We start from the raw sequence: 12,256 nt of genomic DNA, 5'->3' as shown, positions 1-12,256 counted from the left end.
TGTCCATCTTTCTTCTCCTCAAGGGATTTTGATAATCTTCCAATCTTCGTTATCAGCCTTCAATATATTATATATTTTTATTTAATGCTTATTGTTTATTTTGTTTATAATTATGCTTCATTTATTTTTTATTTTTTATTCTTTACTAGCTGAAGAGCCCGGCGCTGCCCGGGCATAGTAACTAACTGTGGTTAGTTACAACAAATTATAATTATCCTCCATCCCACAGTCCCGTGCCCATATACCCATCATACATATCCACCATCCCATAGGCCCGTGCCCATATACCCATCATACATATCCTCCATCCCATGGTCGAGTGCCCATATACCCATCACACATCCTCCATCCCATAGTCCCGTGCCCATATACCCATCATACATATCCACCATCCCATAGGCCCGTGCCCTTATACCCATCATACATATCCACGATCCCATAGTCCCATGCCCATATACCCATCATACATATCCTCCATCCCATAGTCGAGTGCCCATATACCCATCACACATCCTCCATCCCATAGGCCCGTGCCCATATACCCATCATACACATCCTCCATCCCATAGTCCCGTGCCCATATACCCATCACACATCCTACATCCCATAGTCCCATGCCCATATACCCATCACACATCCTTCATCCCATAGTCCATGCCAATATACCCATCATACATATTTCTATATACTGTTCAAAGCAGGCAACCAGGCCTGAATTAGAGCCTTTAACACCAGAGTGGTTTAGACGATTATGCAAACTTTTTTGGTGGGGCCCTGAAAATTTAGCCCACATAGAATGGTGCACAATACACCCTCAGAAGAAGTATAAAAATTTCAGTCTCAGAGCCTGAACTGCAGTACTCCCACATTAAATTACACTGAATTTCAGCCACAGAGTATGGGGCATAGTACCCCAAATGTTAATAATTTTACGCTACAGAACTGCATCTGAGGAAAACATAGTAGGTTCCAAATACCAAAGCATTAACCTTGAAAAAATTACCATTCAAAGCAGGCAACCACACCTTTAGCATCAGTCTGGTGTCGGGATCCCTCAGATTACTCTTTCATCTGAAGGACCGATGTTCTTGGGTGTGAAGCATCATATGTCTCTAATTAAATCAGCTCCGTCGAGAAGAACTACACAGACACCAGCTGTATAATACCACTCAGGATGCCTCCAAGACGCCTCTGGCTTATCAGTTAGGCTTCCGTCTTTTATAGTAAAGAATTTAGACATTTACAGACATGCGCAGTACAAATGATTTTACAACTTGTTTTCGACAAAGAAAGTCATTTAGGCGAAAAAGCAGAGGTATTTGACCTTGGTTCACAAGGGAGATGTCTGAGACATCTCCTCAAAGAACCGATAAGGTTTTAAACAAGAGAATGCAACATAGACAGAACTCAATTTAACTCCTTCAGTTCCTATCATTCCCCCCTTTGACATCTTCATTTTCCACAATCTGGAACACTGGATCCTGCAACAACAGCGGATAGTGGCTCGTTCACCAGGTACTATCCCAGGCCGACGGGTTGCCTGAGGGAGACAGGTCTTCTACCTTCTCCATCCCCCAGATACTGAAGCCACGTCCATCATTGCAAGAGTACGCTCCTTCATGCCAGAAATGAGATGTCAATCTAGGACTCAAAGGAATAATAGTTAAATTCTTGTTGTTTACAGTCAAACTTCCTTATCTATTTCTACATCTTTTCTTGCATACAGAGATACACCAAAAAACAAGTTTCAATAGCACATATATTACGAAGATACAGACAACAATGATTTTGGACAGCAACGGTGGTGTTCAATATATCCAATATATCCCATATTTGGTCATCTAAGTAATCTGTAGCCCTGACTAATTTATCCCACATTTGAGTAATCATAGGATAAATAAAAATAGAGCTGACAATTTTATTGGCCACACTCATCTGCACTATATGTGGTCTCCCAGAGAGGCGAGGTGTATTGTCAGCAGCTCTTTTGTACAACGTGTGTTTAGGTATGCTCTGAGTATTCAACTGGTCATTCGGAATAACAAAGGTAGCTGGAGTCAAACGACCCAGAGTACAAGCACCTTTTACCCCTACTGGCAACCATTTATATGCATTGTCTCCACATACCCAGAACATGTCACTAGGTAGGTCCCATAGGGCTGAATGTTGTAATACCAGTCTATGGACTAAATCTATGAACGCAGATACATTCTGAAGCATACACCAATTTGGAAGTTGTCCTAAAGGGCTACACTACCCTACATCGGGATTTCCACAGGTGGGAGTTCCTTTCTCATATTCAGATGACTCGTTGCAAGGTATATTACCTGAAATATTAAAACAAGTTTCATTATTGCCCTGGGGAAATAAATTGGAATACTCCCAGGACGTGTTATGCAACCTTCTTTCTAGCAGTATTGGTTTGAAGGCATCAGTAGAGTGGGAAGTTACATTAAAACTAACTTGTAGGCCATACATTGGAATTTGCCCCAGGTAGGTTAATCGAGTTCTATTCCTGGGTACCCAAGCCCCCCCTTTATATGCCAGATATTGAAGGTATGTATTACTTCCTGAAAGATTACCCTGCCACCAAGGGTATCCTACCCATCCCACAATAGGTATACCAACAGTTGTGTTCCATAACTTCACATTATTTGTGGCATTATTAGCAAGTGTATCAGAACAACTGGTCCAGGCAAATAATTCCTCGGGTGGCACAGGAATAACAAGGAACGGAATACTAGTGGCTGATACTGCTGAATGTGTGCAGATCCAGCAAATGATTTGACCAATCATTTAGTATTTTTTCATGATGTTGTATAAACTTATTATTCAAGGACATTGGAGAATTTAGATTGTCCCACGCAGCTACCATTATTACAGATAATGCAACAAAACCAAACCAAAACATTATGCACTCTTATGCTTTGTTAACTCCTGTGGCTAGTTTGCAATGCGATGCGTGGATCCAGGTTGGTCGTCCTTCCAACTTAACAGAAGTAGGCGTTATTAGGAGTACTTGGTAAGGTCCTTGATATCGGGGTTCAAGGGTCTTTCTGGAGTGTTTCTTGACATATACGTAATCACCAGGTTGTAGACAGTGAGTTCCTTCCACACTATCTGGATCTGGAATGGAAGAGAAAACTAGAGAATGCATTTGAGTTAAATGCTTTTGCAACTGGATTACATAACTTGTCAAATTATCCACATTAAGTGTTAAGACCTGTGGGTAGTACAACCCTGTGTTCGGTGGTCTTCCAAACAGTATCTCGAAGGGTGACAGTTTAGCTTTCCCCGTGGGTGTGTACCTTACTGAGAATAATGCTAATGGGAGACACTCTGGCCGTGGTTTATGGGTCTGCTCCATGGTTTTCTGTATTTTCAATTTCAGTGTCCCGTTCATTCTTTCTACCTTCCCTGAACTCTGTGGGTGGTAGGGTGTATGAAATGCTTGTTCTACACCTATCATTTGCATTACATTTTGCATTACCTCAGCAGTAAAGTGTGTACCTCTGTCTGATTCAATTGTTTCAGGGACACCGAATCGTGGTACTAGTTCCATCACCAGTGTCTTTGCAGTGGCTCGAGCTGTAGCCGTTTTCACCGGGTAGGCCTCTGGCCATCCAGAGAAGAGATCTACACATACTAGGATATTTGCATACACTCCTACCTTGGTAGCTGTATGTCGTCAATCTGCCGTCTCTGAAACGGGTAGAGAGGCCTAGGTGTCGCTTTCTTAGGGACTTTTACTGTTTTACCTGGGTTGTGCTGTGCACAGATGAGGCATGATTGTACAAGTTTCGCGGCTGCGCAACTGAAGCCAGGAGCGATCCAGAAGGCATCTACCATGGCACACATGTGACTTTTTGAGGTGTGATTGGGGCCATGTGCTGCTTGCGCCATGATTGGGAACAGGGACTTTGGTGGGCACATTTTATCCTTATTCTCCCATACTCCATTTGAGTTCAGCTCAGCTCCCAGTCTCCCCCGGTGTACCTTCTCTGTTTGGGCAGCCTTTTGCTGGAGGGATTTCAGGACATCTAGACCCAATGTGGCTGGAATACGCTGACTCCCCGCCACCGTCCACTGCTCTCTCTAGGCCGCCTTGTGCTATTTTAGCAGCCTCGTTCGCCCTTCTATTGCCCTCTACCTCCACGGAGTCACCTTTGTGTGTGCTTTTACCTTGACAATGCCAACCTGGACTGGTAACATCAATGCCTCCATCAATTGTTTCACCAGCTCTGCATTTTTAATGGGCTTCGAATCTGTGAAAATATTAGCGACTTTACCTGCAGCGGCTCTACACGCCTCAGTGAGTGCCTTCAACTCTGCCTCCTGCGCCGACATGTGAGGAGAGAGTGGTTCCGCTCGGATTACCTCATGTGAGGATACTACTGCATATCCAGTGTAGAATCGTCCATCCTGGTGGTATCTGGGGCCATCTGCAAAAAAGAAACTCAAAGTCTGCATTAGGAACAGGTTTTTCATGAATGTGTGCAAACCCAACTGTCTCCTGACTCATCAGTTCTATGCAGACATGTTCATGCGTCATGTCAAAGTATCCTTCCTCACTTGCCAATACGGTCACCAATTCCCCCTTTTCTGAATCCACAGGCAGGAGGGTGGCTGGATTCAGAACGTTACATCTTTTGAGGAGTGACATACTCAGGAATTAGTAGAGCACACTCAAGTCGGAGCTGTCTGGCCCTAGACAGATGTTTTGGTTGAACTTGTAGGAGTATGGCATGGATGTCATGTGGGGAATAGATTGTCAAAAGAAACGTCAGTGTCATCTCACATGCCTTCCCTATTACGTCTCCACTTTTTTCCTTGTGCTCCAGCATACATGACAGGTCGTTTTATTATCCTTGTTTGCTCAATTTCTTTAGCTACCTTAAGGAGGTCTTTCGGATCTACATGTCTCCATTCAGGTCTGACTGTCTGTACTGCGTCTCGTAAGTCTTTGTTCATACCGTCAATGAATGCATCCACCAGTATTCTAACATCAAGTGGGTTTATGCAAATGTACCCCATGTCTGCCCATTTCAGCTGTAACCGTCCAAGGTATATCTCTACTCTCTCTCCTCTTTGCTGTGTCACATTAGTCAGGAGTACAGACTGCTCTGATTGTTCCACTGCAGCCCATTGTCTTAGTGACTCACAGTACGTCTCCCCAGATCGTGCAGATTTATCATCCATGCCCCAAGCCTGATTCTTTGTCACATCTGTGTGTGTCTTAATTATATGATCTAGTGCGTCACCTGCCTTTAAACTCACCAACCTCTCTAAGTCTGCCCAGGTACACTTATATGTCTGCTGTACTTCCTTTATGTGTCTGTAAAACGGGAATGGTTGGTCTTCAGGGGCAGGCAGCTGCTTCAGCAAAGCTAGCTGGTCAGAGGGGCTCCAGGGATAATACACCTGCATCTTTCTTATTCTAGTCACACTTCTAGGTCCTGATGGGGTTGGCCGTCTGATGTCTACTGTCAGCTTACTCCTCAAGGGCCAATGTCCCCACTACCCACTATCCACACTATTATGTCAGCTTCTTATGATCTTGTCTGGATAGGATTTAGTGCAATTCTCTTAGGTCAGTAGCACAGGTCACACAAGTAGCTATTCAGTCTGGGTTTGTCTGAGTCTGACCACAGTGTTTACAAGTCCATCTGTTTTGTCTGGGTCTCTGGTTACACTTTGTCAATCAAACATTCATAATACACCTTCCATACTGCTGCACATTCTCAAGCATCATTTATTCACTTGCTATTTTCTTCACTTGTCTGTGCCTTTTTGTACATCCAAACATTCACACTCTGGTATTTTTGCCTTTTTCAATATTTGTCCCACTTGTTTTACTGCTTCCTTCCTTCTCTGTCTCTTGTAATTTGACACAATTTGCTATACAAATCAATCACACAACTAGAAGCAGGTTCAAACACATTAATGACCAAGCAATCACTTACAATGACCAAACAATCACTTACAATTCCCTTCTAAATTAGGCACCATATCTTACTTTTAACTTCCAATCTTCAATTAAGTACTGTTGCTTTAAAATGCACAAATCTTTCAGCGCGTTCCTTACGGATAGAATTACAGAGAATTTTGAGCACAGCTCACACTCAGCAGAGATAAGAGCGAAGGGAGAAGAAAAACTATGCAGCGGTATCATTCCCCCCTCCCATCAGAATGCAGCGTCGTCCTTCACAGAATTCTGTAGTTCTTTAGACTTATCAAAATCAATTTCTACAAAGAAACTCAAAATCACGGGATTTCACTGTAAGGGCAGATAACTGTATAATGAGATTAACCATGCCTTGCCCTTTTTCTGGCCACATGCATTCAGGAAACTTTACAATGTAATGCCACATATAACACGAACTATATCATTACTCAATTCATTCAGTCTCAGATGTAGATTTGAAATATCTATAACGCATCTGTCCGGGATTCCACCACAACTAGAAAGGTCACAAATCTCTTGACACAAAAATGATGTGTGATGATTCATTCATACGTGCTCATTCACTGATTTTTTTTTTTTTATACTCAATTACTCATCTCTCATCTTATTCAGAGGTTCTCATAGACATATATACAAGGATTCACACAGCCTGCCTATCTTGCACTTTGGATTTGATTAATACTTTTTCCAGGTTCTTTGCTGCACTACTTCCATATCTATCCTCAATTATATCACATAACCGATTTCCTTCTTCAGGTATCTTTCCCTGACTGTTCCCCATCTTATCTTTTATTCTTATCCTGTCTCTCTTGTTGTCTTCCTGTTAGTCCCCTGCCTTAGGTGGTGTATTGGGTAAGCTCAAGACTAGGCTCTACTATACCTCGTTACCTTCTTCCTAAGGTGCTAACAGGCTAAATGGAGTGTCTGTTCCTCGGTGTACTACGTGTTTCGTGTACTTATATGCTATGTAGCATCCGAACAGAAATACTCCCACAACACACAGGATTGTAAATAAAGTGTCCATCTACTGGGGTTCTTCAGTCATATCCTGTCACAGGCTCATTTCACGGTCCTGTGCTCATTCGGTCACACTCTTATCTGTCACAAGGTTTATTCGTAAAGGGTGTTGATTTACGCTTAGGCGGTGACCTCCCCGAAAGGACGCTGTCACATGACCCAGTTAGGCAATATCACCACTCTTTGAATGAATACCTACTGTGCAGCTTATTTTTCTACTTTCCACAACCTTTCAAATCAAAGTAGCCATTCAACAACCTCCTCTATTCCTAGTGCGGAACCGTCTATTGTGAAAAACTTGTCCGTCCGGGCTGCGCAGTATGAACTGTTCACCCAGCCTTATATTCCATAATGTCAGACCTCTCCCATTTTGATTTGCATCAGCTCTTTTTCTAAAAATAGCTGTGCACACACAGAACCTACAGTAACCTCTCATTCGAGCAGAAATTACATATGCGTGTCACACCCGATTTCCTCAGAGTTCTTATATGGACCTGATTTTACGGCCCCCTCCTCTACTAGATTCCCCTTTATACGGACCTTAGTTATAATGATAGATTATGAAGAGCAGAGAAGAGAAAAATTGATCTCTTACCTGGCCAGGTGTTTAGGTCTGCTGTTCACAATTTCATCAGTAACTGGAGTGGTCTGTAGATCGGGTAGTCTTGGAGAGGTGCCTATATCAGGTCCCTGTTTCGGGCGCCAGGAAACTGTCGGGATCCCTCAGATTACTCTTTCATCTGAAGGACCGATGTTCTTGGGTGTGAAGCATCATATGTCTCTAATTAAATCAGCTCCGTCGAGAAGAACTACACAGACACCAGCTGTATAATACCACTCAGGATGCCTCCAAGACGCCTCTGGCTTATCAGTTAGGCTTCCGTCTTTTATAGTAAAGAATTTAGACATTTACAGACATGCGCAGTACAAATGATTTTACAACTTGTTTTCGACAAAGAAAGTCATTTAGGCGAAAAAGCAGAGGTATTTGACCTTGGTTCACAAGGGAGATGTCTGAGACATCTCCTCGAAGAACCGATAAGGTTTTAAACAAGAGAATGCAACATAGACAGAACTCAATTTAACTCCTTCAGTTCCTATCACTGGATTAGACGATTATGCACCCTTTTTTGGGGGGCCCTTAAAATTTCATAGAATCATAGAATGGTAGAGTTGGAAGGGACCTCCTGGGTCATCTGGTCCAACCCCCTGCTCAAAGCAGGTTCACTAAATCATCCCAGACAGATGTCTGTCCAGCCTCTGTTTGAAGACTTCCATTGAAGGAGAACTCACCACCTCTCGTAGCAGCCTGTTCCACTCACTGATCAGCTGCACTGTCAAAAAGTTTTTTGTAATATCTAATCTGTGTCTCCTCCCATTCAGTTTCATCCCATTGCTTCTAGTCTTTCCTTGTACAAATGAGAATAAAGATGATCCTTCTACAATGTGACAGCTCTTCAAATTTTTGTAGACAGCTATTAAGTGTCCTCTCAGTCTTCTTTTTTGCTAGCTAAACATTCCCAAATCCTGTGACCGATCCTCATAGGACATGGTTTGCAGACCGGATACCATTCTGGTCGCTCTTCTCTGAACTTGTTCCAATTTGTTGATGTTTTTATTAAAATGTGGTGCCCAAAACTGGACACAGTATTCCAGATGAGGTCTGACCAAAGAGGAGTAGAGTGGAATAATTGCTTCACGTGATCTAGACTGTATGCTTCTGTTAATACATCCCAGAATTTCATTTGCCTCTTTTGCTGCTGCATCACACTGTTGACTCATGTTCAGTCTGTGATCTATTAGCATACCCAAGTCTTTTTCACATGTGCTGTTGCTTAGCCCTATTCCTCCCATTCTGTATATGCTTTTCTCATTTGTATTCCCCAGATGTAGTACAAAATTAAACATATCACAAATAGAGTTTAACCTGGATTCTTCTATTCCTTTAATAGGACTGTGAAGATCAGTTGATGTTACAGTTTCTTTCTGAGAGTTCTTACACCCCTCTACAAATGGGAATGGGGCACTGACTTAAAGTAAAATAAAGAAAAAATAATAACCTTGAACCAGGATACCAAGTTCTAAGTGGAGGCTGAGGTAGACATTGTCATTTAGTTTTAACAGTCGAAGTAGGAGTAATCCAACACAACAAAGAATGAAATACAAAACCAAACAATTATCTTAAATCAGAAAGCCGAGGTCCAAGCCAAGGATGAGGTACATTTTGTGATGTAGGTATAACAGTAGGCGGATATATATATTTTTTTAAGTGGAACTAATGAAAATAACAGAAATTTAATACAAAAACAAAGTATGATCTCGAACCAGAAGGCCAAAGTCCAAGTGGAGGATGAGGAGGAAGTGGAGTTGGACGTGGCAGAGGCAGAGGAGGTGGTAGCCAACATCTATTATTTATTTTTTAGTGGGGGAGGCTACAAAATTAAACAAATCACAAATAGAGGTTAACCATTGCTGAGCTTGGTTGATTTGTCTAGTCAGCCAAAGGTGCGGACAAGTCCTTTGTGACTCAAGCCCGCTTCATTTTAAACAATATGAGCTTGCCCACATTGGCTGTGGACAGGCAGATGCGCATGTCTGAGATGACACCTCCTGCTGTGCTAAACACAAGTTCAGACAGTACACTCGCCACAGGGCTAGCCAGCACCTCCAATTCGTAAACTGCAAGCTCAGGCCATGTGTCCAATTTGTAGAACCAAAAGTTAAATGGGGCAAAGCCATTAGTTTTAAAGTGAAGACGTGTGGACAGGCACTCTTCCACCATGTTGTGGAAACGCTGCCTCCTCCTGATATGGATCAAATCAAATGGTGGTGCCGGATTTTGTGGCATGTGGAGGAATTGTTTCCACATTATGGCCATACTAACCCAGCCTTCCGAGGTGCTGGCGGTGTCCCAGCAGCATTAGCAACTTCTTCCTCCACCTCTGCCTTGTTCTTCCACTGAGCCCCTGCTGTCAGGTGGGGAAGCCATCAGTAGTTTCTCTACCAGCTTGTGCTTGTAATAACTCACTTTGCAATCCCGGTCAAAGGATGAAAGGATGGTAAATTGTCCTTGTAGCAAGGATTCAGCAGGGTGGCAAGCCAGTAATCAGAACTGGTAATGGGCAACTCAGCGGTCATTGCGTAGGCACAGCAGCATGTATTGGCTCATGTTTGCCAAGCTGCCCAGAGCCAACAACAAGATGTCCTTGGTGCAAGGTGTATGGTCTGGGTCCTCTATATCCCCCCAGACACACTCGATTGATGCCTGTGAGCAGCTTGGAGTGCCACCTGTTGTGAATTCTCTTGCTCGGAGTTCTGAGCCAAAGCTCTCTCTGCTCCCTCTGGTGGTTGCTGAGAGTAGTGGAGCTGGCCAGGTGGATGGAAGTTCCCCACCTGACGACGATAATTGGAAACCTGGGATTACTGGCTGGAAGCATATAATTGAGCTGGCTGCTCTTGGAGGTTTGTGATGATTTCTTCAGTGTGCATTTGGAGCCGTCCTGTTCCATGGGCGCCGCCATCTTGGAAAATGGCGGGCGCATGCGCAGTGCGCCCACCAGCTGCAGATTCCATTCATTCATTTTGATCACTGTAATAAACTCTCACAGTGATCAAAATAGAATGAAAAGTAAATAAACCCCTCCGTTTATCACCCCCATAGGCAGGAACAAAAAATAAAATAAAGAAATTATTTTTATTTTTCCATTAGGGTTAGGGTTAGGGTTGGAAATAGGGGTAGGGTTAGGGCTAGGGTTAGGGTTAGAATTAGGGTTGTAATTAGGGTTAGGGTTGTAATTAGGGTTAGGGTTAGAGTGGAATTAGGGTTAGGGTTGGAATTAGGGTTGGAATTAGGGTTAGAATTAGGGTAAAGATTAGGGTTAGGGATGTGTTGGGGTTAGGGTTGGGATTAGGGATAGGCTTGTGGTTAGGGTTGGGATCAGGGTTAAGGGTGTATTGGGGTTAGGGTTATGGTTGGGGTTGGGATTAGGGTTAGGGATGTGTTGGGGTTAGGGCTGTGGTTAGGGGTGTGTTGGGGTTAGGGTTGGAGTTAGAATTGAGAGCTTTCCACTGTTTAGGCACATCAGGGGGTCTCCAAATGCGACATGGTGCAACCATTGGTTCCAGCCAATTTTGCATTCAAAAAGTCAAACGGTGCTCCCTCCCTTCCAAGCCCCGACGTGTGCCCAAACAGTGGTTTACCCCAACATATGGGGTATCAGCGTACTCAGGAAAAATTGCACAACAACTTTGGGGGTCTAATTTCTCCTGTTACCCTTGGGAAATAAAAAATTGGGGGCTAAAAAATGATTTTTGTGGAAAAAAAATGATTTTTGTATTTTCACATCTCTGCGTTATAAACTTCTGTGAAGCACTTGGGGGTTCAAAGTGCTCACCAGACATCTAGATAAGTTCCTTGGAAGGTCTTGTTTCCAAAATGGGGTCACTTGTGGGGGTTTCTACTGTTTAGGCACATCAGCGGCTCTGCAAACGTAACGACGATCTCAGACCTTTCCTTCAAAGTCTGCATTTCAAAATGTCACTACTTCCACTCCGAGCCCTTACGTGTGCCCAAACAATGGTTCCCCCCCATATATGGGGTACAAGCGTACTCAGGACAAACTGGACAACAACTTTTGGGGTCCAATTTCTCCTGCTACCCTTGTGAAAATAAAAATTAGTGAGCTAAAAAATCAATTTTTGAGGAAGAAATTATTTTTTTATTTTCACAGCTTTGCGTTATAAACTTCTGTGAAGCACTTGTGGGTTCAAAGTGCTCACCACACATCTAGATAAGTTCCTTTGGGGAGTCTAGTTTCCAAAATGGGGTCATTTGTGGGGGGTTCCACAGTTTAGGTACATTAGGGGCTCTGCAAATGTAACATGACACCCGCAGACCGTTTCATCAAAGTCAGCATTTCATAATGTCACTACTTCCCTTCTGAGCCCCGATGTGCCCAAACAGTGGTACCCCCACATATGGGGTACCAGTGTACTCAGGACAAACTGGACAACAACTTTTGGGGTCCAATTTATCCTGTTACCCTTGTGAAAAAAAATTGTGGGCTAAAAATCTTTTTTTTTGAGGAAAAAAATGATTTTTTATTTTCACGGCTCTGAGTTATAAACTTCTGTGAAGCACTTGGGGGTTCAAGGTGCTCACCACACATCTACAGTTGTGGCCAAAAGTATTGATACCCCTGCAATTCTGTCAAATAATACTCAGTTTCTTCTTGAAAATGATTGCAAACACAAATTCTTTGGTATTATTATCTT

General features: G+C 43.1%; 1 long non-coding RNA gene across 1 annotated transcript; it reads right to left on the bottom strand.

The window, feature by feature from the left end:
- Window positions 1-1,158: 1,158 nt before the first annotated feature.
- On the bottom strand, window positions 1,159-8,074 carry LOC141084622 (uncharacterized). The gene is made up of 2 exons (XR_012231058.1): window positions 7,578-8,074; window positions 1,159-4,442 (listed from the first exon to the last, which is right to left on the bottom strand). It is a non-coding gene; the product is annotated as an uncharacterized lncRNA (long non-coding RNA).
- Between the last annotated feature and the right edge of the window lie 4,182 nt (window positions 8,075-12,256).

This window comes from Dendrobates tinctorius, unplaced genomic scaffold (genome assembly GCF_039654945.1).
Source record: "Dendrobates tinctorius isolate UK_male_01 unplaced genomic scaffold, ASM3965494v1 ptg000025l, whole genome shotgun sequence".
NCBI classification, from domain to species: Eukaryota; Metazoa; Chordata; class Amphibia; order Anura; family Dendrobatidae; genus Dendrobates; species Dendrobates tinctorius.
Note: the sequence above shows the minus strand (reverse complement) of the source record. Positions and strands in the feature narration are given on the sequence as shown.